Source organism: Lynx rufus, unplaced genomic scaffold (genome assembly GCF_022079265.1).
Source record: "Lynx rufus isolate CCGP_SWC_20201006 ecotype Redwood Valley unplaced genomic scaffold, mLynRuf1.p SCAF_6, whole genome shotgun sequence".
NCBI lineage: Eukaryota > Metazoa > Chordata > Mammalia > Carnivora > Felidae > Lynx > Lynx rufus.
Window position 1 is genome coordinate 113,316,543 of NW_025814878.1, and position 26,835 is coordinate 113,343,377.

The 26,835-nt window shown below is 47.8% G+C and overlaps 1 long non-coding RNA gene across 1 annotated transcript in view; it reads left to right on the forward strand.

The window, feature by feature from the left end:
• LOC124529046 (uncharacterized) overlaps positions 1–25,597 on the forward strand; it is a 29,161-nt gene extending 3,564 nt beyond the window's left edge. Inside the window, exons 2-4 of the long non-coding RNA XR_006966279.1 lie at positions 8,496–8,644; positions 10,682–10,834; positions 24,552–25,597. This is a non-coding gene — a long non-coding RNA (uncharacterized LOC124529046). The remainder of the gene's footprint in view (positions 1–8,495; positions 8,645–10,681; positions 10,835–24,551) is intronic.
• Positions 25,598–26,835: the final 1,238 nt, after the last annotated feature.

Consider the following 26,835-nt stretch of genomic DNA (forward strand, 5'->3'; position numbering starts at 1 on the left):
ATGCCACGTTCAGAAGTGCAGGGGAGAGACAGTGTAGCATAGAGGTGGCCTCTGATATGTTCCAGCAAGGGTGGCTGGGATGGGTAAGGGGAATGCTGTCTATAAGGCGTGTGGCCCACAACGAGTGTTCATGAAACACTAGCTCCTGCTGGGGATAGGACTTGAGGTTCAAGTCCCAGCTTTGCCACTTGGTGGTTGTGGTGCTTCAGTGTCTCAGCCAAATGGGATGCTAATATCCATCTCACGGGGTTGGCATGAGGATTAAGGAAGGAAACACATGGGGCACCTGGCTGACTCCATCAGCAGAGCATGTGACTCTTGATCTCAGGGTTGTGAGTTCGAGCCCCACACTGGGTGTAGAGATTATTTATTTAAAAAAAAATTTTTAATGTTTATTTATTTTTGAGAGAGAGAGACAGAACATGAGCAGGGGAGGGGCACAGAGAGGGAGACACAGAATCCAAAGCAGGCTCCAGGCTCTGAGCTGTCAGCACAGAGCCCGACATGGGGCTCGAACCCACGAACTGTGAGATCATGACCTGAGCGAAAGTCAGACACTTAACCGACTAGCCACCCAGGTGCCCCGAGATTACTTTAAAAGAACAAAAAAGGAAATACATGTAGAACATCTAAGCTGGTGCCTGGCACATCATAATTGCGCAAATAAAGCTTTACAGACATCCCTTGTTTTATTGTACTTTGCTTCAAAGATATTGCATTTTTTTACAAACTGAAGGCCAAGCAAGTCTGCATCAAGCAAGTCTGTGGACATCATTTTTCTAGCAGCAAATGCTGCTCACTTCACGATTCTGTGTCATGTTTTGGTCACTCTCTTAATATTTCAAAAGTTTTCATTACTATGTGATCAGTGATTTCAGCTTGCTGAAAGCTCAGAAGATTGTTAGCATTTTTTAGCAATCATTTTTTAAAAAGTAATCTCTAAATTCAATGTGAGGTTTGAACTCATGACCCCGAATCAAGAGTCACTGTTTCACCCCTGCAATAAAGTATTTTTTAAATTAAGTATGTACCTGGGGCACCTGGATGCCTCAGTTGGTTAAGCTTCTGACTTCGGCTCGGGTCATGATCTCATGGTTTGTGAGTTCGAGCTCCACTCTGGGCTCTGTGCTGACAGCTCGTAGCCTGGAGCCCGCTGCAGAGTCTGTGTCTCCCTCTCTCTCTCTGCCCCTCCCCTGCTCACGCTCTGTCCCTCTAAAATGAATAAACGTTAAAAAAAATAATAAAATAAAAAAAATTAAGTATGTACATTGTTGTTTCAGACATAATACTATTGCACACTTAACAGACTACAATATAGTGTCGACATAACTTTTTTACCACTGGGAAACCAAAAGATTCATTTGACTGGCTTTATTGTGGTGGTCTGGAACCGACCCACAATATCTCTGAGGCACGCCTGTATGAGGTTAATTATCCTGCTCGAAATCCCCAGGGGCCTGCCCAGGCTGTAGCACCAAGGACATCCATAGGTTCTTCCGTGTCACCTTGCCAGCTGAATTTTACCCCCCTGCTTAGGGCCTGGCCCCTATCTTCCTGCACCCCTTTTCTCTCCACCTGACAGGCCATCCCCACGCCCAGCCCTGTCACTCTGTTCATCTCTCCCTGGAGCCCTTTTCTGGTGGGATCTCCCAGAAGGGGCTCGCCTTCCTCTGTCCCTCTCAACGCAGGCGTCCTGCCTGTTTCTTGTGCCTGGCATCGTGCTGCTCGTGACCTGGTGGGGGGAGTGGGAAGATCCACACTGGACCGGTTTGGGGGAAGGGGTGGGGCGTGGGGAGGGGGGTGACTGACTCAGCTGAGTTGGAGGGCCTCCAGGGGGAGCAGGAGGGTAACCCAGCTGAGATGGTGAGCAGCAGAGGTGGGGGTGAGGAGGGTGTGGTCTGGAAAGGCTGCCCAGAGGAAGCAAGCCTGAGCCGAGAGGTAAATGATAATCCCCTGCCACCTCCAGATGTCAAGCCAGCAGTAGGCAGCACTTGTGTCTTTTTCATCTGCACACTCTAGGTGCTCAATAATTGCTTTTGAATTTAATTGAGAGGAGGGTCATTTGAGGATTTGAAGAGTGATAGAATACCTGCTTTTCCCCCAAATGTGCCCCACCAGCTTGTTCAAGGTGCTTGAAATCTCCCCCCATTAGATTCACGTTTGGCTTCAAAGCCAGTGCCTCCAGAAAGCTCCCTCTCAACTGTTCAGATCTGCACCCAGCATGTTCCGTGGGTGGTATCAGAGCAGCCCATTAGTCCCGACGAACTGATCTGACAAGCCATCTGTCACCCACAGCCCCAAGCCACCCTGAAATCGCCGAGTGTGTCGCTTGGCTCCACTCCTCTTCTGGGCCCCCTCCGCCAACCCCCAAGTGACCTGATGGTGGTCCGAAGTCCCCTCTGAGTAACCCTGCCCCCAGCACTTCCCACCTGAGCTTTCACACTGGATGGCCTCACAGCACTTGTAGGAGGGAGGCGCACCTTACTAGAGCAAGATTCAGGATGCCTCAAGCTGACACTTGACTCCGGTGGCTTCCACGGTGAGGAAATTTCTGCTTTCTCATAACAAGGTGGCAAGAAGTGAAATGGTGCCAGTAGTGGGTGAGTGGCTCAACAGCGTCGTCAAGTACCAAGGCTATTTTCAATCTTTGTCTCTGCCATTGCCAAGAGGTCAGCCATGTTTTTCTTTATGGTCACAAGATGGCTGCCTGTCGGCAAGTGTCACGTCTAGACGTGACAACGTACAGTGAACGAAGAGAGCTTTCCTGGAAGCTGCTAACAATTCATCTTTATGTCTCAGGGGCCATAATTACACCGCTGCTCATTCAAAATCCAATATTACTGCAATGCTGGGAGATAATTCTCTGCGGGTCTCTCATGTTTCTGCACACCTCTCAAGGAGGTGTGTACAGCAAACAGCCTTAAAGGTAGCGTTTTCGTCCAGGTCAAAAGGCAAGTTTGTTAAGATCTGGTGTTAAAAGACTCAGGTTCCCGGGGCACCCGGGTGGCTCAGTTGGTTGAGGGTCCAACTCTTGATTTTGGCTCAGGTCATGATCCCGGGGTCATGGGATTGAGCCCCGACTGGTGCTCCACGCTGGGCATGGAGCCTGCTTGAGATTCTTTCTCTCTCCCTTTGCCCCTCTCCCCTGCTCACACTCTCTCCCTTGAACCCTCTAAAATAATAAATAAATAAATAAATAAATAAATAAATAAATAAATAAATGGAAAGTTTCAGGTTCCCTAAGCTCGGGGTTCCTCTCCTATAACAGAACCCACTGAAGTCACATGGCCACCCCTTACTGCAAAGGAGTTGAGAAATGCAGTCTTTGGCCAGCTGAAATTTCCATTTCTATGGAAGAAGGGAGAATGGATGTGGGGGCAATCGGCAGTCTCTGCCATAGTTACTCCAACAAAACTGTGGTTCCGTGAGGAAGTCAGGAGGAATGATGTTGGAGAGGCAACAAGAATGGCTACACAGAAGGGTTGGTGTCCTGGCCCCACTTTACAGATGAGGAATTGAGTTCTAGTCAGGGAGGTGTCGGGGCCAGATCTGCTGACCCCTGACTTCAGGTTTTCTCATCATTTCCCTGCTTCTGCATCAGTACAGGTCAGGGAAGGTCACGGCAGGGAAGGCCTTCTCTCTCTCCTCAAAACACTCAAACCCCTTGGCTTCCACGAGAGCTCTGCCTTCTGTTCGTCTCATCTTTGGTCTTGCTGTTTCCTTCTCCACTTTATCTTCCCAGCCTGTCACTGATGGGATTACCAAGGCTCAGCCTTTGCCCTCGCGCCTGTGTGTGTTCCTTTGGTCTGTGGCATTACTAGCATCTCGTCACCATAACCCCCTCACTCCTATCTGCCCTTTGAACCACTCTTTGTGCTCTGGACTTGTGTAGCCAACTGCCCGCCAACATCCCCACTGGGATGTCTTACAGGCACCTCGGACGTCACAAGCGCAAACTGACCTCGCTCAGTCACCCACAAACTTACTTCTCTTCCACTCTGGTCTTGGCATCTTCAACATCTCCTCTCCCTCTTCTTCTGCATCCACTCCACTCCAACACCACTGTGCCTGGACCATTGCTGGAGCTTCCTCCTGCCTTCCTGAAGCCACCCTGACTGGCCAGCCACTCCTTACCATCCTAAAATGAAGGTAGGACACTATTCTTAAAACCTTCAATGGCTATTATTACTTTTAGGAAAAAGGCCAACATTCTTTTCGTGGTGTGGCAGCCATGTGCCCATCCCCCATGATCAATTCTTTCCTTCATTTTTAAAAATTTATTGGGGGCACCTGGGTGGCTCAGTCAGTTGAGTGTCTGACTTTGGCTCAGGTCATGATCTCGCGGTTCGTGAGTTCGAGCCCCGTGTCGGGCTCGGTGCTGACAGCTCAGAGCCTGGAGCTGCTTCAGATTCTGTGTGTGTGTGTGTGTGTGTGTGTGTGTGTGTGTGTGTGTCTGCCCCTCCCTGTTCATGCTCTGCCTCTCTCTCTCAAAAATAAACAAGAAAACATTAAAAAAATTATTTATTTATTTATTTATTTATTTATTTAAATTTTTAAATGTTTATTCATTTTTGAGAGACAAAGAGAATGCAAGCCGGGGAGGGGCAGAGAGAGAGAGACAGAGACAGAGAGAATCTGAAGTAGGCTCCAGGCTCTGAGCTATCAGCACAGAGCCTGACATGGGGCTCAAACCCACGAATCATGAGAGAACTGTGAGATCCTGACCTGAGCTGAAGTCAGATGCTCTACCGACAGAGCCACCCAGGTACCCCTTTAATTTATTTTTTTTAATTAATTAATTTTTAAATTTATATCCAAGTTAGTTAGCATATAGTGCAACAATGATTTCAGGAGTAGATTCCTTAATGGGTAAGAGGTTACCCATTTAGCCCATCCCCCCTCCCACCACCCCTCCAGCAACCCTCAGTTTGTTCTCCATATTTATGAGTCTCTTCTGTTTTGTCCCCCTCCCTGTTTTTATATTATTTTTGTTTCCCTTATGTTCATCTGTTTTGTCTCTTAAAGTCCTCCTATGAGTGAAGTCATATGATTTTTGTCTTTCTCTGACTGACTAATTTCACTTAGCATCATACCCTCTAGTTCCATCCACGTAGTTGCAAATGGCAAGATTTCATTCTTTTTGATTGCTGAGGAATATTCCATTGTATATATATATACCACGTCTTCTTTATCCATTCATCCATCAATGGACATTTGGGCTCTTTCCATACTTTGCCTATTGTTGATAGTGCTGCTATAAACATGGGGGTGCATGTGTCCCTTCGAAACAACACACCTGTATCCTGTGGATAAATGCCTAGTGGTGCAATTGCTGGGTCATAGGGTAGTTCTATTTTTAGTTTTTTGAGGAACCTCCATACTGTTTTCCAGAGTGGCTGCACCAGCTTGCATTCCCACTAACAATGCAAAAGAGATCCTCTTTCTCCGCATCCTCGCCAACATCTGTTGTTGCCTGAGTTGTTAATGTTGGCCATTCTGACAGGTGTGAGGTGGTATCTCATTGTGGTTTTGACTTTCCTTCTTTATTTTTTGAAGATATTATTTTACTTCATTTTATTTTATTTTTTTGAAAGCGAGAGGACGCGAGTAAGTGAGGAACAGAGAGAGGGAAAGAATCCCACAAGGGGGAGAGAGAGAGAGAGAGAGAGAGAGAGAGAGAGAGAAGCGGGGCTCGAGCTCATCAGATGCAGGGCTCGAATTCATGAACCGTGAGATCATGACCTGAGTCAACTCAAATGACTAACTGACTGAGCCACCCAGCCGTCCTTAAGATTTTACTTTTAAGTAATCTGTACACACAATGTGGGGCTCAAACTCACAACTCCGAGATCAAGAGTCTCACACTCCACCAACTGAACCAACCAGGCGCCCCCATTCTTTCCTTCTTTAGAAAGACCATCCTTGCTTATAGCCAGGCACAAAGCCATTTATGTAGACTCCATTTCCCAGCCTCCCTTATAGCTGGGATGGGCCAAATGATTAAATCATGACTGACTGGATGCAGGCAGGTGTTGGGTTCTAATGTGTGTGTGGGGGGGCGGGGGGGGCTTCCTTTGCCCCTTTTCTTTCCAGCTGACTAGAATGCATACATGATGGCTGAGACTCCAGCAGCCATCTTGGACCATGAGGAGGAAGCTAATACTGGGGCCAGTAGAGCAATAAGACAAAAGGGGCCTGGTCCCTAACACTGCTATGCACACACCTGCCAACCTATGGGCTTTTCTTACGGGAAACAGAAATAAAATGTGATCTAATTTAAATAACTTATTTTGGTTTTTCTCAGAGTCCAACCAAATCCCATTCCAATCACATGGCCCCTACCACCCTCTGGGGTCTCAGCTTGTGGCCCTTCACCTTTGCTCACTCTGCTCTAGCCATAGTGCCAGTTTTGAGTTTTTCCTCTGCTGTGATGCAGGGCCTTTGCACATGTTCTTCTCTCTGCCCAAAGCACACTCTTTTCCTGGCCATCTCCAACTCACCCTTCAAGCCTTAGCTGGGGTTTCACTTACTCAAGGGAAGCCTTTCCTGACTGCAGAGGCATACTTAGAGTATTTGATATCCAGAGTAGATTTTTTTTTGAAGATATCCCTCTTCTATACGTGATTTTCAGTAATAATCATGACATGAATAGCAACCGTGACCAATAAAAAATGCAGTGCAAAATTTCTTTTATTGAATTTCATACATATAATCATCATAGTAAAAAATAAAACAAATATAGTACAATAAAATGTTTTAAGCAATGGATTAATACCTTTTAATCAATGCATTTTTTGAGGAAAGGGAAAAATGTCTATTTACATCTATTGTGGTAATAAATGATAACACTGCATTTTCTGTTTTCTAGCCTTCTGCAGACATGCCAGACTCTGTCGAAACTGATCTTTGCAGGGCACCTGGGTGACTCAGTCGGTGAAGCAGCCAACTTTGGCTTGGGTCTGATCTCATGGTTCATGAGTTCAAGCCCCACATGGGCTCACTGCTGTCAGTGCAGAGCCAGCTTTGGATCCTCTGTCCCCCTCTCTCTCTGCCCCTGTCCCCCCCCCCCCCGCCCCCATGCTCTCTCTCAAAAATAAATAAAAAACATTTAAAAAACCCTGATCTTTGCATATTTTTAAAAACGTTTATTTACTTTTGAAAGAGAGGTGTGGGAGGGGCAGAGAGAGAGAGGAAGACAGAGAATCCGAAGCAAGCTCCAGGCTCAGAGCTGTCAGCACAGAGCCTGATGCGGGGCTTGAACTCACAGACCGCGAGATCATGACCTGAGCCGAAGTCGGACACTTAACTGACTGAGCCACCTGGGCTCCCCTGATCTTTGCATATTTTTATGTTCAAGAAGTAGCTCAGATTGATCAAATTTATCAATTTATCTTTGATCATAATTAACCAAAGAATATTTTCAATTAATTTTTATTTGGAAATGTTCTTTCTCACCCGAAGCAATAGACACACAAATAATTAGGGAGAGCCTTAAACATAAGGATGTTTGGTGGAAATTCAGAAAAAGTCCATTTCAACAAGAAATTCCAGAAATTGCGGTATTGTCCACATGTAGTTCTTCAGGATCGATTCTAGCAGCTCTCAGATAACTTCCCTAAGTTGAAAAATTTTAAACAAATAGGAACTCCAAATGGTCACATAGAACTATGCTACCAATGTTTATTCCAAACGGACTGTTTAAATGAAGGACAGTGCAACAGGGATTCGAGACACAACATTCCTCTGAAGTGAGCATGAACAATTCTGCATCCACATGACCGCGGGTAGCTGGTCCCGGGAGTGGCTCAATGACTGGGAATTGTCCCAATTAATTTCCAAGCAGAATACAATGTTTTTTAAGGGATAAGTAATGAAAATGTACTAATTTGAAACTTACATGTATATTACTAAAAATTAACAGTAACGGAAACAATCGTTGAGGTCTTAAACCAACAACAGAACCTGGGGGGAGGACACTGTTTAGAATTGCTGGTATGCAGTGATAATAAAAAGCAGACTCACTTTTAGTGGGTTCTTATTGTTTTAAAATTTGGTACTGACGACACCCCTTCTTGCTGCCTGCATCGCGGCGGATGCTCCCTCCCCCCCACCCTCGGGTGTCCTCCTCGGTAAGGCTCCTTCCATGTCCCTTTGAGAGGCACTTACCTTAATTACATGTGCGTCTGTGTCATGACTTTGTCATCTGTTCCCCTCTAGCTTGTCTGCTCCTCGCGGGCAGTCACCATCCTGCTCGTGGCTGTGCCCCAGGTCCCCGCCAAGTACTCGGCGCCCACTAGGGCCCCAGCACACAGCTGTTGAACAAATGTAGGTGAGGAACCTGGTGCAGAGTATATACTCAATAAAGGGTAACTACATTCACTGTTTCCTGCAGCGTGTTTAGAGCCTGAAACGTAATAAATGTTTGAATGCCGCCACATTTAACATCAGGAAAATGCTGCCTGACTTTTGAAGCATGGATTTTCTCTTCCCCAAAGATCATTCTCGGAGGGCAGCAGTCACATCCGCTTCATCTCTGGGATCCCCTGAACACCAGCAGAGGGTCTGGTACAAAATAGGAGCCGATGAATATCCAATCAGAGGGTTTATTGAGGATCTGCTACACACCAGGAATATTCTTTCATGGGTATGGTTTCTACCAGTTACAACCCCCCGGGGTGGGCACGAGTGCTTTCGCTTTACAGATGAGGACAGTGAGACCCAGAGAGGTTAGAGGACTTGCCCAAGATCACACAGCCAGTAAGTGCAGAACCAGCTTTATTCCAGGTCTGCCTGGGCTCTAAAGCTCCTCTTCTTTCCAGGCCTCCTGGTTCCCCAACAGGGTGTGTGGGCCGGGAGGGAGGTGGCTGCATTTCAGGGGTAGATTGGGTGGCGGTGGGGATCCTGTCCTTCAGGCTGCAGGAGCCTGGGCTTCAGGTTAGGCGTGTGCCAGGTCCCTGGGATGACTCCTGGCCCCGCACAGTGGTGAGCACTTCTGGTCCTTCCGTGGGGTTGAGGCGCCCCTGCACAGATGGGGTGGCCCTGACTGAGGGTTTGGGGCTGGGTGGCAGACGTGAGCTCCACTGTCAGTGAGCTCCCACCACCGAGAGCTGTGCAGCTTGGGAAAGGAAGGTGGAGAATGGTTGGTTATAGGAGCATCCCTGTAAAAGATTAGAAATACTAAGTCTGGCCCAGAGCTGGGCACAGGCAGAATTGGGCACCCGAGGTGCTCTGCCAACGACAAGGTCTTCTATTTCTCCTCCATGTTCTATTCCCTTGCTCTCCCTTTTACGATGCAGGAGGAACACGGCTCACCCCAGGGGTTCTGTGGGGAGGGTGGGCTGCACACCTGATGGGGGCACCTTCAGGACCCCGGATATTGCTGGTGCACGCGTCCAGCCTCCAGGTCGCCCTGGACCGAAGCGGTCCCTAGGCTCCTTCCACGAGGATGTCCCGACAGCTGCCCCGCTTCCCCCGCCTCCTCTCCGGCCCGCGGCCCACCGGCCAGACTCTGCTGTGAACCGAGGCCCGGGTGCGGACGAGCCGAGAGGACCCCGGCCGGCGCGGAGAGAGGAAGAGCTATGAAACCGGGCTGGGGCTGGGTTTGGGCGTCTCAGGCGGTTTCCTGGCGCCACCTGGTGGCTGTGGTCGGCGTTGCCGCGCCTGCTCTGAAGGGGCTCCATGCTCGGGGCGTCTGGCTGGGATTGGGACACTTTGGGCTCTTGGGCTGTGACACTGAGGCGAATCCCCACCTCTGTTCCTGTCCTTTGAGGATGAAACAAGGCTCCGAGGGCCCCTGAGGCCTGTGGCAAGCGGAAGGGTGGGGAAGGAAGCACTGAGGGGTCCAGTCTAGAGAGGCAGGGATTGGGGGTGACCCTCCCTGGGGCTCAGGAGGGGAACAGTGCCCCACTACCTGCATGATAGCTCTCTTGACCACGAGTCTAATCCCATAACCTTTCTAGATGTTCATGTGTGGCCCAGGTGAGATAACCTGGGTTGGAGAGGGCATCGTCCACCCTCTCCTGATCACTGAGGGCAGGTGCGGGGAGCTGGGGCCACAGCCCAGGTCCCAACTCTTGTCCGGGACCAGAACTCAGGGTGTGGCTGCGGAACAGAGACAAGTTCCCTGGGCCCAGCCTGCTCACCTGTGGGGCTTCCAGCTCCGAGGCAGCTCCCGTGTCAGCACGACTGTGTCCATCCATTGCCCCGAGACATCTCCAGGCCCAGCAGCCAAGGGCAGCAGGGCAGCAATGTGGGAGACCCTGGGCCCCGCAGGACTCCTCACAATACCCCAGGACCCTCGCCAGCAGTGCCCCCGGCTGCTCTGGTGCTCAGGGAAGTCCAGGAATGTCCCTTGGGAGAGGGTGTGGCCATCTATTGGACTGCTCTGCCTTAAAGCCCCCACGGTCCAGGGGTCAGCCCTGTAGCTCACCTGGCTGGCTTGACTTCTTGCAAACTCCCGCCTCAAACTTTCCATTTTAGGTGCACTCACCTATGTTCCTTTGCATACCAGCTTCTGGGACTTCATGACTTCTGGGCACATTCTTCTCTCCACTCTTTAATTTCTGCCTCAAAAGAAAATCTTAGAAAATTTTATCAGGCAGGATTTGCACGTGCAGAAATGAAAATGGTAGTCAGTATACAAAGTAACAGAAGCCCGAGAAGGGCTGTCTATTTTTGGCAGGTGACGGCTTCTAGGGAAGGCCAGCTGAACAGAGCCTCTGGTCACAGTCTGCCTTCGGCTCTCCTGAGAGGGGATTGGAGCCTCTTCTGGAGAAGCCGGTGAGGTTATGAATGGGTCCTGAAAACCTGGGGCTCCCAGCAAGTCGATGGCAAGGTCTGTGCCTGTGTGTATATGTATGTGTGTATGTGTATATGTGTGCCAACGTACATGGGGGGAGTGGGCTCCTCTGGATTTCTGCTTCTCAGTTGCCACTTGTTCAATCATGAGGTCAAAGCATGAGGGTTCCCAGCTGACAGAGGAGGTTGTGCCTGGGGGAGCAAGAGGAAACTCATCAGCAAAGGATCAAGAGCATGTGGAAGCTGGGCCAGGCTGCCCTTTTCCTTATGTCATATTTTCTATAGTCAACACTCACTATTTTACCTAGGGGCGTATAGACTATAATTTATTTTATTTTATTAAAACAATTTTTTTTAATGTTTATATTTATTTTTGAGACAGAGAGAGAGCATGAGCGGGGTGGGGGGTGGGGGAGCAGAGAGAAAGGGAGACAGAGAATCTGAAGCAGGCTCCAGGGTCTGAGCTGTCAGCACAGAGCCCGATGCGGGGCTCGAACGCACGAACCATGAGAACATGACCTGGGCCAAAGTTGGACGCTCAGCCGACTAATTTTATTTTAAAAGGCAGCAGAGGTATCTCATGTGGTCTGGCTGGCCTCTCTCTGCCGGGTGCTCGGCTGGGACCCTGGGCTCTCCCTTCACCCTTCCCGATGTCCTTTCCCCTCCACTGTGGTGGGCCCCCTTCTGTAGCCCACATCATCCATGGTTTACCCCTTCCTATCGGTGGGACACATCCCCTAACTTCCTGAGAAGGGCTGGTGGGAGGGAACCCTTTCAAGAACGTCTTTAGTTTACTCTCACATTTGATTGCTACTTCGGCTGGCTCCAGAATTCTGTGTGGGAAATCACTTTCCTTCAGAATGTTGAAGGCGACGAGGCGTTGGCTTCTTGTATCTAAGGTTGCAGTGGAGCGGTCGGAAGCCATTCTCGTTCCCGACCCTTTTTAGGAAAGTGACCTATTTTTCCTCTTTGAAAGCTCATAGAATATCCCTGTCTGAAATATCATGATGATGGGCGCTGGTGAGGGTCTATTTTTGTCCATTGTATTGGCACCTGACAGGCCATTTTAGTCTGGAAACTCCTATCCCTCACTTCAGAGAAATGTTCTTGAATGCTTATCTTTTTTTTTTTTTTTTTAATTTTAGAAACCGCTTTATTGGGATAAAATTCACATACCATACAACTCACCTATTCAAAGTGCACAATTCACTGGCTTTTAGTATATTCACCAAGTTGTGCGCCCACTACCACAATTGATTTTAGAACATTTTCATTACTCCACAAAAGATAGCCTACACCTCTTAGCTGGCACCCTTCCCTCATTCCCCATCTCCTCAGCCCTGGGCAACCACTCATCTACTTTCTGTTTCTTTCATTAAAAAAAAAAAAAAAAAAAAAGAAGAATTTATTTTTTAAGTCATCTATCCACTCAACCTGGGGCTCGAACTTACATCCCTGAGATCAAGAGTCGCGCGCTCCACTGACCGAGCCAGCCAGGTGCCCCTCCTTTACGTTTTGATAGATTTGCTTATTCTGGACATTTACATGTAAACGGAGCCATACGATATATGGTCTTTGTGTCTGGCACGGCTTCAAGGTTCATCCTGATATTTCGTGCTGACATTTCATTTCTTTTTATGGCGGAATGATATTCCATTATATGGCTATGCCACCTTTTATTTCCCCATTCGTCAGCTGATGGACATTTGAGTTGCTTCCACGTTTTGGCTTTCTGATCAAATAATTTCCATCTTTCTGTTTTCTGTCTCTTTCTGTTCCCTCCTCTGCACTTCCTGCAGTTTGGGTGCTGACTTTCCTGAACGGGTCTTCCATTTGAGCAGGAGGAGATAGACGTTGGAGGGGGGACAGCGGGCAGAGAGAAAGGGCAGCCCGCCCTCCACTGTTTGGCAAACGTGTGTTTACCATGAGCGGACGCAGGAGCCTTGCCAAGGCCGAGGCCTCCACAGGAAAGGGGAGTCTGAAAGCATGGGGACCTGGGGTCGGAAGGAACCGTAGGAGAAGGGATCCCTCCATCAGACTCCAGGCCCCCAGCAGCACCCCTGAAGAAAGTTCACCTGCCCCCCCGCCGGGACAGAGCAATGTCCCCTGGGACATCATGGTCTTGGTGTACCATAACTGCATCCCTTTGGGAGAAAAGACTGTCCCTTCCCACTCGCCTCTTCCCTGATGTCCTATTCTAGTGATTTGGGGATGGTCACTTCCGGACTATTGAGCTGCCCCTCTGGGGAATGAGACACTTGCTAGATTCCCCCTCTTTCGGGCAGCCCTCCCAGATCACCTTGGAGCCCTCTTCTTGATGGGTCTGCAGTGGGGGCCGCGGTGCAGGTGGGAACTGGCAAAGAGGGAGAAGCCTCAACATCACTTTGCGCTGGGCTGGGGGTGGGGCTGCCCGCTGTCTTCTCACGGGGGACCCTGGGGGCTGTTTGCTCTGGGAGCAGCTTTAGAACAAAGGAGTAGAGTGCACAAGTACCTGGTTTTCCTGGTTTTGCAGCTTTAGCAATTCCAGGGCAACAGGAAAGTCCCTGTCCATATCCTGGGCCTGCAGCCGGGCTCCTTACGCTCCTTACGGTCCAGCGCGCACACAGGTCTCTGGGATTTTGCCTGAGATTCTGCATCTCTAACAATTTCCCAGCTGAGGCCTGTGCTGCGGGTCTGGGGACCACACTGTGAGAAGCAAAGCTTTAGATAATGTTGAGGGGCGTTCTGGGAAGAACGGTATTACCTCAATCCCTAAAATCATAGTGGCTTAAACAAGTTAGAATTTCCTTCTCTCCATGGTCAGAAAGACCAAGGGTGAGCTTTTCAAGGCTGGTAGGCCAGCTGCGCAAATGTGAGGGTCCCAGGTTCCTTCTCTCCTGTTGTTTTGTCCTCCTTAACATGAAGTAAAGTTACTTTCTCAGGGTCACATAGCCAAGATGTGGCAGAACTACTGTTTGAACCCACATCTTCTGGCTTTAAATCCCATGGTCTCGGGGCGCCTGGGTGGCTCAGTCAGTTAAGTGTCAGACTTCGGCTCAGGTCATGATCTTGAGGTTTGTGAGTTCAAGCCCTGCGTCGGGCTCGGGCTCTGTGTTGACAGCTCAGAGCCTGGAGCCTGCTTGGATTCTGTGTCTCCCTCTCTCTCTGTACCTCCCCCGCTCATGCTCTGTCTCTCTCTCAAAAATAAATATTTAAAAAAAAAAATTTAAAAAAGTCCCATGGTCTCTGCTCAACCTTGTGTGATGAGTGATGGGCGGCCATCTAGGACATGCATCCAGTAGGAGTTCGTGGTCGTGGGGCATCAGGAGCAGGTGACTGTCAGGGATCCAGGCAGTGCCAGCAAGGCCTCTGATCAGATGAGCAATGGCTGGGTCCCGGGGACAAGTTGGGGACCCTGGGGATACTGGGGACTACCACAGTGTGTGTGGTGGGGGGAGTGGTAGTCAGAGAAACTGGGACTCCAGGCAGGGATGGAAATAGTGACCTCTCCCTGCCATCATCCCTGCTCTGACTAGCATCACCACAGGATCGTAGTACTCTTTGTTTTGCTTTTAATCACAAATTTTGAAATATTTGAAACATATGGAAAAATACAGAAAATGATGTAACAAATATCTATACTCTAACAAGGTTATTTGTTTGAAATATTTTGACTTATTCTGTATAATATGTATATATTTTAATTAAAACATTTTTAATGTTTATTTATTTGAGAGAGAGAGAGAGAGAGAGAGAGAGAGAGAACATGAGCAGGGGGGAGGCAGAGAGAAGGAGAGACAGAATTCCAAGCAGGCTCTGCACCATCAGTTCAGAGCCTGATGCAGGGCTTGAATTCACAAACTGTGAGATCATGACCTGAGCTGAGATCAAAATTCAGACACTTAACCAACTGCACCACCCAGGTGCCCATATATATATATATATATATATATATATATATATATAGTCATGGAAAAAAACTGAAGCCCACCCTTGACCTCCTTTCTCCTTTCTCTGAAGTATTCTTTCCTTCCCAAACATGCCTGACAACTTACCAAATAAGTATATATCTGCAAACAATGTTGCTTTGCGTTAGAAAATTCTGCATGAATGACATCATCACATTGCATATCATTTTGCCAGTCGCTTTATCTCAACATGATGCTTCTGAGATCTATCAGTGCTGACTCGAACCCACTCCTTGTAATCTGCGTGTCCTTTATTTTCTGACGGCCACAATTCATCTACCTTCCTGCTAAGAATAGTTGCTCGCAGGAGTTCATGATTGTAATCTACGCCGCAGAGAACCTTCTTGAACATGACTCCCTGGACACACAACACAGAGTTTCTCTGCGGTTGTCATCTGGAGGTAAAAATTTGGGGTCGTGATGTTTATACATCTTCAACTTTACTAAGAATCATCCAACTATTCTCCAAAGTGGTAGCACGAATTTACGCTCCCACCACCAACTACAATTTCTGTCTCTTCACGTGCTCCGCGAGGTGTATCAGTCTTTGCCAGCCTGTTGGGTGCAAACTGGTGTTTTCTTCTTGTTCGAATTTGCATTTCCTTCGTTACTAGTTAGCCTGAACAACTTTTCATGTGGACTGGCCATTGGTAGTTTCTTTCTTTGCAAGGCCTGTTTAGATCTTTGGCCTATCTTTCTTTTGGGCTATTTATCGTTTTCTTACTGGCGTGTAGGTGTCCTGGATATCTTTTGTTGGTTACGCTGATTGCAGACATTGTTACAGCCCTCCGGTCATCTGATCCTGGACAGGGACTGAGGATCAGTGCCGGGATGGATTAGTGATGTCTGCCACAGGTGTGGGAGGGGAAGCCGCAAGGGCTTTGGGTTAAGGCAACAATGTGGAGGCCAGGTTATTAGAGAAGGGCCATTGAGGAAACTCCATCACAAGCAGAAGGCTCAGTAATGAGGCCAGAGCAGGTCTAGGCAAGTCAAGCCAGCAGGTGAGGCCCAGGTCACCAAGGCAAACCTCTAAATCTTTCTGAGAGACCTCTGAGAAGCCCATGGCTAGAATTTCTCTAGCCCCTTAGAACTTCTCTCATTGAATTGAATTGGATACATGTATCCTTCACTAAGGGAGACTGCGGGGAGAGTGTCACAACAGATATATTGCTGTATTTGTGGAAGGGATATTGTTGAGGATGCTTTTTTTTTAAAAAAATTTCTTTTTAACATTTATTCATTTTTGAGATTGAGAGAGGCAGAGAATGAGCAGGGGAGGGGCAGAGAGAGACACACAAAATCTGAAGCAGGCTCCAGGCTCAGCACAGAGCCTGACACGGGGCTTGAACTCACAGACCATGAGATCATGACCTGAGCTGAAGTCGGACGCCCAAGTGACTGAGCTACCCAGGTGCCCCGAGGATGCTTTTATTACATCACATGATGTTATCTCAAAGAGGACCAGGGAAGAAATCTCTCTCCCTGTTAGTACAGGAATGGCCAGCTTTCTTCTGAATAACCGTGTTGTATTTATGTTTTGTATCTGATGATGTTATTACTTCCCTTTTTGCTATGGCCACCAGGAAACTCACAGCCCAATCCAGAGACCCATGGAGTAACAGGGTACAAGATTAAGGCCACTTTACCCCAATTTTGCCTCTTATTTGATGCAACAAGTCTTGTTTTGCATGAGTTTTGTTTTGTTTTGTTGGTTAATTAGAATCCTTTTGAGATGAGATGGGGTAAAAATAATACCCCCCTCACTCTGCCACTGCTGTATTGTCTTGGGGTAGAACAAGGCCAGGGACTTGGAATGGGGGCTGGAGCTGAGAATAGGTGATGGGTGAGCTGCTGAGTAGTCCCAGAGAGAGAGGAGACAGGCCATTACACAGCAGTGGGAGCTGTTTTCTAAAACACCTGGGCCTGAGCGGTGCCACATTTCTGTGTTTTTCAAAATAAACTTAAAATTGGCTTGGAGCCACTCCCTACCTGGCTGGCAGAACAACTGGCAGGGGCTATTGTTGAGTCTCTATCCCTGTTATATCAGCTCATGTGAGAATCTGGAGTTTCCCTGGTCCTTGTCCTTGTCCTTGTCCCTGTTGCCGTGGGGCCTGGTTCTTGACCACATTAGGCACTGCTCCTCTGAGAGGGTCTTGACCACAGAGCCTGTGGCCGCTGTTTGCAATGCCCTGTCCTGTCCTGCTCTGGAGTTCCACGACATGCACGCCTTTGTTCTGGACAAAGTATGTTTGTATTTTGAACCGTCTTGGAAGATGGAGATACTATCTCTCTTCAGAGCAGAGGGCAGGTTTGTTTACTGTCCCATATTGTCTCCTTCCAGGGCAAAGGTTGGGCAGATTTGCTTGTAGTTCCTTATAAAAGACTTGAGTTCGCTAAGCCTGGGGCTCCTCAGCTGTGATGCAGACCCACTGTGTGGTGGCACCCACTTGGGCTGCTTCACATCACCCCATGGGACTTGTGGGGCAAGAGGAACAGCACAAACATGAAACTCACGATGCCCGCTCTGTTTTAAGTAATACAGTCCTTTGTCTCTGACCCATGAGTCTCCTGTCTTCTGCCAGTCTCCATGAAACGGTGGCAGGCTAGCTTGTTAGCTTGCAAGTAGGGCAAAGCCTCAGACTTTTCATAGCCTTTCCCAGGGTCCTAATAAGTACTACCTGTAGTGGCCCCATGACATGCCTTTTGGCTGCTTGAGCATTAAAAGTGTTTTAGTTATGGTAAGAGAAATCCATATCACATGAAAATTATCATCTTAACCTTTCCAGCATCTTTTAACCACATTCCCTAAATTTGGAGAGGCCTGCCTGCTCCAGGAAGAAAGCAGAACCATGAGTCTTTCTCCCAGCTAGAGCTCAGCCTCCACCAATCAGATGCTTGTGAGGGGCTGTGAATGGCAAAAGGGTGGTAGGTGGGCAGGAGGGAGGCAGGCACCTTTCTTTTCTTTTTAATGTTTACTTATTTTGAGAGGGTAGGGAGAGCAGGGGAGGGGCAGAGAGAAAGAAAGAGAGAGAACCCCAAGCAGGCTCCATGCTGTCAGCACAGAGCCTGACGTGGGACTCAAACTCATGAACCTCCACGTCATGACCTGAGCTGAAATCAAGAGTTAGATGCTTAACTGACTAAGCCATCCAGGTGCTCCCTGGAAGTCCCTTTCTTGGTGAGGACAGTGGTGAGCTGGACTCTGGCTCTCAGGGATGTGGTTGTAAGTGGCTGAGGTTCTGATACTCAGCCCCAGGGTCAGTGGAGTGATCTTGGGCGCCTCACCTGAGCTGGTCTGGACTCTACCTGTCAGCATTCCCCCCATGTTCCACAGCTGTCCACACTTCCTTCATCCTTTCATTTCTGCTCTTGGGCAGGGCGGCTTCCTATTTGGAAGCCAATAAACAATGGCTTCCTCATTGTATATTTGTGACTTCTCTTTTTCTTGGTCAATCTCACCAAAGGTTTGCCAATCTAATTGGTCTTTTCACAGAACCAATTTTGACCTCATGGATTTTCTCTCTCTTGCATTGTTTTCTGTCTATTAATTTCTGCTCTTATTTTTGTCATTTCCTGACTGCTGCTGTTTTTGAATTTATGTGGCTGTTCTCTCTGTAACTTGGACAGTTAATGTGTTATTTTCAGCCTTTCTTCTTTTTCAAGCTTTCAATGTGTTATGTTTTCCTCTTCTCATTGTTTTCACTGTATCCCCCAAGTTTTGATTAGTTTTCATCGTCTATTGTAAAATATTTAAAATTTACTGTTAATTATTTGACACATATGTTATTCTTGAGTATTGTTTTTCAAAATCTTTTATCATGGAAAACAAATACATAAAAGAGAAGAGAATATATAATGAACCCCTAGGTACCTACAGCCAGGTCCAATTGTGAACATATGGCCATTCTATTTTCATCTATAGTCCCATGTGCTCTCCCAACTCAAACTTCGTTTATTTTGAGAGTGTGTTTTAAATGTATGGAAAATTTTTATTTATTTTTTTGGTTAATGAGTAATGATGTAATTACATTGTGGTCAGAGACTACAGTCCTCATGATACTGAATTATTAATGTTTCTTGAGACTTGTTCTATGATTAGCATGTGGTCATTTTGTGTGAATACTCTATGTATTCTTGAGTGTATCTATTTCATGTGCAGGCTGGTATACATGTCCATTAGATCAAGTTTGTTAATTCGGTCATTCAAATATTCTATACCCTTGCTGGATTTTTTGTCTTCTTGATTTGTTAATGATTGAAAAAGGTCTATGAAGTGTTCTGTCATGATAGTGGATTCTTTAATTTCTCGTATGGTTCTGTCCATTTTTTTGCCCCATATATTTGAAAGCTAATTAGGTGTTTAGAGTTGTTATATCTTCGAACCAATTTGACTTTTATCATTATGTAATGATTTTCTGGATCTCTGATAATGTATGTTATCTTAAAAGTGAATAATGCAACCCTTTGACACTGGTTATCCTCTCCTGCCTGACCTAATTTTGTTCTGTACTTCAGGTCTGTCCTTTTTGATTGGCCCCCTCAAACTCTACCTTATTGTTATTTTATAGGGTAGGGTTTGTTTGATTTTCCCCCCACATGTTCCTCATTTGATTTGCTCACTGTTTCCTCATGCATTTCAGCCTCCTCTTCTGGGATCATTTCCCTTCCTCCTGAAGTACATCCCTTAGTGTAGGTCTGATGGTATGCACTCTGGTTTGATTTTGTTTGGAACTTTTGAACAATTATAACATATAACCCATGTATAGAAAGGTGCACAAGACAACAATAGAATAATTATAAAATTAACACTAGACCCCCAATATGTTCCTTTTTAAATCATGCCTCAGTAACTATCCTTTTATGTTAATCATACCCTTGCTTTTCCTTATAGTTCCACTGATATATAATCTGATATAACAGAGGTTAGTTTTTGCCTACTTCGGACTTTATGCAGGTGGAACCATACTGCACATGTTCTTGTGTGTTTTTCTCTCAGCATATGAGAACTGTATATGAGTATACAGTTCTAGGTTGTTGCATGTAGGTACAACCCACTCATTTTTATTGTCATATTGTATTTTACCATATAATTGTTTAAATGTTTATTTATTTTTGAGAGAGAGAGACAGTGCAAGCAGGAGAGGGGCAGAGAGAGAGGGAGACACAGAATTCAAAGGAGGCTCCAGGCTCTGAGATGTCAGCACAGAGCCTGATGTGGGGCTTGAACTCGTGAACCGTGACATCATGACCTGAGCCGAAACCACAAGTCAGGTGCCTAACCAACTGAGCCACCCAGGCACTCTGGAATGTGTACTTTCTTAGTGGATTTATGTTGTTCATCACTTCTGGAGACTGCACAGTCATTGTCTTTTTAAATATTTCATTTCCTCCTTTTCTCTTTTCCTTCTTACTGAGATTCTGATAAATATATGTTATATTGTCTTACTCTGTCCTCCATGTCTCTTAAAATCTCTTTTAAACTCTTCATTTTCTTGCCTCTCTGTGTGTGCTGTTTACCAGGTGATTTCTTTGGTTATAGCTTCAGCTCACTAATTCTCTCTTCAACTGTCTCTAATATCTTTTCAGTAAGGTTTTTGATTCCAACCTTTATATTGTTCATTTCTTTTTTTTTTTAATTTATTTTTGAGAGAGAGAGGGAGAAAGAGTGGGGGAGGAGCAGACAGAGAGGGAGACAGAGGACCTGAGCGGGCTCTGCACTGACAGCAGAGAGCCCAACACGGGGCTTGAATGCCTGAACCGTGAGATCGTGACCTGAGCTGAAGTCAGATACCTAACTACTGAACCACTTAGGCACCCCTATTGTTCATTTCTTGAAGTTCCATCTTAAAACCCATCTGTTCTTTCCTAGTTGTTTTTGTCGAGTGGCTTCTTTGTGACTGCATGTTTTATTTCATAAATGTATGTTTTATATATTTTTATCTGAAAATCCTTTGATCTTCAGTCTTTAGGGATCTAAACCTGGAGTTCATTGTTTTTTGCTGACTCACAGACACAGTAACTTGCCTCCTCGTGTGCCTGCGATCTTTGTGAGCTCATTGTTGGTTTCAAATTGGTAGGAATCCTGTAGGTCTCGGTCGAGGATTGGGGATGCAGCCCTGCAGACGGCATTTGCTTTTCCTCTTCTGCTGGTACCAGGAAGCACCATGATCTGGGGTTACCTCCTCTCGCCTTGAATGAGGGACTCCAACACTCCCCTTCCCTGTTTTGGGCTTGGACCAAGCCTCAGTTTCCCAGTAACAGGAGGAAATTTATCTGGCTGCCTGCTGCCCCAGCCCTGGCCAGCCCCCGGTCCCTTATCCCAGAGGGGGTGTGCTTAGGGACATCCCCTATCTCTTGTGAGATCAGTTACATTTCAAATAAATATGTTTTTCAGAGTTCAGCTGTTCTCCTCAGCCATGATGCTATAATGCCAGAAGCAGAAGATTCCTTATAGTCTCTAACAATTTCCTTTTTATGTAAACCACCCCGTATGGGTTCTGTTGCCTGCACTCAAGGCCACATATTAGGAGTGCTTTTCCCCTGGTATAAAGTGGTCATCTACCTTTTTGTCCACAAGAAGAGCAGCCCCCTCTTTTGGAGAACTAGTGGTTTCTCTCCCAGCCCAGTCACATGCCCTGTAATTACGGAACTCGGTCCCTCAGACTACAGGGTGGGTCACATGACCCAAGATCGCCAGTTAGAGTCCTTCCCCGGGGATTTCTGAATTTGAGTGGAGGCAAAGCTTCCTCCTCTTGGGGGCATCATAAGGGTGTGAGCTCAGTAAGGCTGCAGTCTTATTTCCCACGCGTGGGGATAAAGCCTGCAGAGAACGAAGCCAAGGTGCTGAGGGACAAAAGAAGATGCAAGAGACAGTGGGAATCATGTTACTCTGTGCTATCTGTGGTCTGACCACGTAAGCCAACACATCTTCCCGTGCTGCTCAGGTTTTCTGCCTTTTACATTCTAGCCTCTTACGTGGTGAGGTGATAGATGATTATTACTTTGTTTTCTGACTTCTTGTGTTTTAAAAATGCCTTACCATCTGGGGGCGCCTGGGTGGCTCAGTCAGTTAAGCATCCGACTTTGGCTCAGGTCATGATCTCACAGTTGGTGAGTTCGAGCCCCGCATCCCTGGAGCCCACTTCGGATTCTGTGTATCCCTCTCTCTCTCTTCCCCTCCCCCGCTCATGCTCTATCTCTCTCTGTCTCAGAAATAAATAAACATTAAAAAAATTTTTTTAAATGGCACAAGAACAGACCTTCAGATCAATGGAATTGAATAGAGAATCCAGAAGTGGACCCATAAACGTATGGGCAACTAATCTTTGACAAAGCAGGAAAGAATATCCAATGGAATAAAGACAATCTTTTCAGCAAGTGGTGCTGGGAAAATTGGACATGAAGCGACATGAAGAATGAACCTGGACCACTTTCTTACACCATACACAAAAAATAAACTCAAAGTAGATGAAAGACCTCAATGTAAGACAGGAAGCCATCCAAATCCTCGAGGAGAAAGCAGGCAAAAACCTCTTTGATCTTGCCTGCAGCAATTTCTTACTCAACATTGTCTCCGGAGGCAAGGGAAACAAAAGCAAAAATGAACTACTGGGACCTCATCAAAATAAAAAGCTTCTGCACAGCGAAGGAAACAATCAGCAAAACTAAAAGGCAACCGACAGAATGGGAGAAGATATTTGCAAACGACATATCAGATAAAGGGTTAGTATCCAAAATGTATAAACAACCTACCAAACTCAACACCCAAAAAACAAATAATCCAGTGAAGAAATGGGCAAAAGACATGAATAGACTCTTCTCCAAAGAAGACATCCAGATGGCCAACCGACACATGAAAAAATGCTCAACATCACTCATCATCAGGGAAATGCAAATCAAAACCACAATGAGATACCACCTTACACCTGTCAGAATGGCCAACATTAACAACTCAGGCAACAACAGATGTTGGCGAGGATGCGGAGAAAGAGGATCTCTTTTGCATTGTTGGTGGGAATGCAAGCTGGTGCAGCCACTCTGGAAAATGGTATGGAGGGTCCTCAAAAACTGAAAATGGAACTACCCTACGACCCAGCAATTGCACTACTAGGCATTTATCCAAGGGATACAGGTGTGCTGTTTCAAAGGGACACATGCACCCCCATGTTTATAGCAGCACTATCAACAATAGGCAAAGTATGGAAAGAGCCCAAATGTCCATTGATGGATGAATGGATAAAGAAGATGTGGTATATATATACAATGAAGTATTACTCAGCAATCAAAAAGAATGCAATCTTGCCATTTGCAACTACGTGGATGGAACTGGAGGGTATGATGCTAAGTGAAATCAGTCAGTCAGAGAAAGACAAAAATCATATGACTTCACTCATATGAGGACTTTAAGAGACAAAACAGATGAACATAAAGGAAGGGAAACAAAAATATAAAAACAGGGAGGGGGACAAAACAAAAGAGATTCATAAATATGGAGAACAAACTGAGGGTTGCTGGAGGGGTTGTGGGAGGGGGGATGGGCTAAATGGGTAAGGGGCATTGAGGAATCTACTGAAATCATTCCTTCACTACATACTAACTAATTTGGATGTAAATTTTAAAAAATAAAAAAATAAATTACAATGTTAAAATAAAATTTAAAAAATTAAAAAAACGCTTTACCATCTAGATATTTTAAAAAATAAAACAGCTTTATTATTATTATTATTGTTATTATTTTAAGTAGGCTTCATGCCTAGCATGCAGCCCAGTGTGGGGCTTGAACTCACGACAGTGAGATCAAGACCTAAGCTGAGACCAAGAGTTGGATGCTTAGTCAACTGAGCCACCCAGGTGCCCCCTAAACAAAGGTATTATTAAAAAAATCCTTGGGGGTGCCTGGGTGGCTCAGTCAGTTGAGCACCAGACTTTGGCTCAGGTCATGATCTCACGGTTCATGGGTTTGAGCCCCACATTGGGCTCTGTGCTGACAGCTCGGAGCCTGGAGCCTGCTTCGGATTCTGTGTCCCCCTCTCTCTCTGCCCCTCCCCCACTCACACTCTGTCTCTTTCTCTCTCTCTCAAAAAGAAATACACATTAAAAAAATTAAAAAAGAAAAACCCTTGCATTCACTTTTTTGGTGAAGCAAATAACCTCACCCTAATTGGTTTTTGTGAAATGAAATCTCCACAGGTTAGATTCAGCTAAAGCAAGGACCCGTCCAGTGGGCAAGGACTCGCGTGTCCATTCTGTTAATGGTGAGTGGGACACATACCTTCCCCAAGAAAAGCAGCCTGGCCTTGGTGATGCCAAGTGTCTGTGGTGGCCCTGATGATGGGGCAGTGGCTCTGGGGCTCCCCGCCCCTGGTGTCACCCCCTGGGGCCTCTGCCTGTGAGGCCTACACTCTGTCTGGAGTGTAACATTTGAGGGGCTGTCTCAGTCGGCTGGTGTCCTCGGCACCCAGCACTAAACTGGCAAGAATTTTTTTTTTTCCCCCCACCGGCCACCCGAGAAATGTTTTGATGAAGTGAGCTAATCCAGACCTCAGATTCTCAGTCAGGCATCCCATATCCTTCTTTGACTGGTTCTGACACCAACAAGCCGTGTGGTCTCGAGCAAGCCTCAGTTTCCTCTTCTGCAACGTGGGCTTCATGCTTGGTCTTCTGCAGGGTTGTAAGGATTAGACAGAGTCCAGAGCCAACATGGAATGAATTACATTGACAGGGGAGGAGGAAGGCCTCGATGGCGGGGGCTGACAACCTCGGGATGGGAACGAGGATGCTGAAAGGCACTTTTCCAGTTGCACTTAGGAATCAGAGTTGGGACGAAGGAAGGAGGAGGCGTTTGGCTTCACAGTCTAGAGAAAGAAGACCCTACTGGGCTGCAGACTCCCCTCCAGGGGCTGTTGGAAAGCGGCTGGACCTCTTCTGCTTCTCCCCAGCCACCCTGCCACGCTGCCAGTTCCCAGTTACCAGCAGGGACTGTGCAGTCACTGAAACCAGCACCCTGGGGAGGCCCAGCTCTGGACACCAGCCACACAGAAAGGAGACGCCGACACCCCAAGGAGGTGATTACGCCAGGGGGACAGCGAAACACAGAGCCTCTCGTCTCTCCTCTCCCTCTCTTCCCACACAGCCTTCCCCCGCCATGAGCGTTTGATTAGCTGTGAGCTGTTTACCTCGTCACTAGATGGAACTGGGAACTGGGTCTTTTTTGTATCTGAAAGTCACCAGAAAGCCACAGGACTTGCCAAGATGGTCGGAATGGGAAGAGGAGGCTGAAGGTTGGATTTAGGGGAAAATGGCTACACCCCCACCCTTCACTGAGCTGAGCACCTTGGGAGCCAGTGACCAGAGCAGCTTCCCCGAGGGCACCCATTCTGTGCCCCGAGAGCCCAGCTGTGCAGGGGCCCTCGGTGAGGGGCGACACAGAATCCAAGGGATGAGTGGCTCCCGGAGTGAGGCTCAGCCCTTGTCCTTGCTGGATACCAAGCGGCAACTGCTGTTGTCATCAGGGAGCTCTCCTAGGTTGGCAACGCCATCCAGGAAGTGCTATCCCGGGGGGCCGCCCTCCCTCCTGCTCTCCTGTTCTCCCTCTCCAGCGTCAGGCCCCGGGCCAGAGGGAGCCGACAGCAAAGGTCCTTGGAACCCAGAGGAGCAAATCCCCTGGACCCAGTGAGGAGTTGGGAGGTCCGGGCCAGGGTGGAGACACAAGGCGGTTCTGAGCCCAGACCTGGCTGAGGGCACAAGTTCAGGAGGCAGCAGGGTGGTTTCCCATGCTGCTTTTGTAAGGCCTTGTAACTTAAGCCCCCAGTCTGCAGAGTGAATAAAGGCGGACCTTTTTTCAGAGGTGTGTACATCGGGTGGAAAATGTTCCTGAAGACAACCTTCCTGAGCCCCGGTCTCCTCGGAGAAATGAGTTGTGAGGGATAACGAAGTAGAGCACAGTGCCTGGGACGCTGTAGGTGCTCAATAAATGGCAGGTTTTTATTCTATCTCCTCCCTTCACACCTGTCGCCTTCCTAGCACCTTGATAGGGAAGGAATAGGCAGAAAGGAGAAACGACACGCTTGAAATGACCAAAAGGGGTGTGGGAGCGCCCTCTGTTGGTCAGTAGTGGAAGGTGGCAGAGGGGGCTGCCCCGACCGCTAGAGAAACGGATCCAAGTCTTCCAAGGGCCCAGCGTGGGGGCCAGCTGAGGTCGGAGCTGTCCCATCCACTGTCCTGAGATCCCTCATGGGGAGGAGAAGGGCAGCTTCTGCCTCTGTAGGGACAGGTATCAGTAGCCACCCGTGCACATTTGCAGTGGCAGGGACACCCGGCCCCCAAACCTGACATTCGCACTGTGAGGGTCTCCGGGCTGCGCCAGCGCTCACTGCCGACGTGGGTGGAGGAAGGCGGTGCGCGAGGTGAGGGAGCAGGCTCCGCCTGGGCCCGGAATGCCAAGGCGCCCGGTCTCAGACGGTGGCTTTCCCTCTCCAGCCTGTTTCCTCCCCCGCCAGCTAGATGCCCCCCGCCACCTTCGAGATTACAGTGGTTGGCCTCAGCCTCCTACTCCATCCACGGCTTCTCAGTGAGAAAGAGACGTTCACTGCCGCCTGATAGGTATTTTTCAGAACAGTTAAGTGACTTGGCCAAGGCCAAGCTTTGTGGTTGTCTACGATCCAGGGCCCATGCTCCAAGGCCTGCGTTCTTCATGCTGCCTCTCACGGAGAGCCTCCCCTCTGCCCGCCACCCACCACCCACCGCCCCCCCGATCTTCGGCCCTGCCCTGCCGAGTACTCCTCCCGGCTGCTCCCTTTGCCTTTGGCCCTCTTGGCTTTGCGAATGGGAAGGAACAGAAGCCCCCTTCTGGTGGTGCACAGAGAAGTCTAGTTAAGGGAAGGGAGGGACAGACACGGCCAAGCCTCAGGAAGGGAGCTCATTTCTTCCTCCTTCTTCCCTATGACACGCGGGAAACATCCCAGTTCACGAACTGTAGGTCTAGACACACCATGAGAGTCAGACTCTCTTTCTCTCTTGTCCAAGTTCCTGGGAGAAAACGTCGGGCTGGGTGAGAGCCCACTGCTATGTGTGTGTGTTGGGGGGAGGGCAG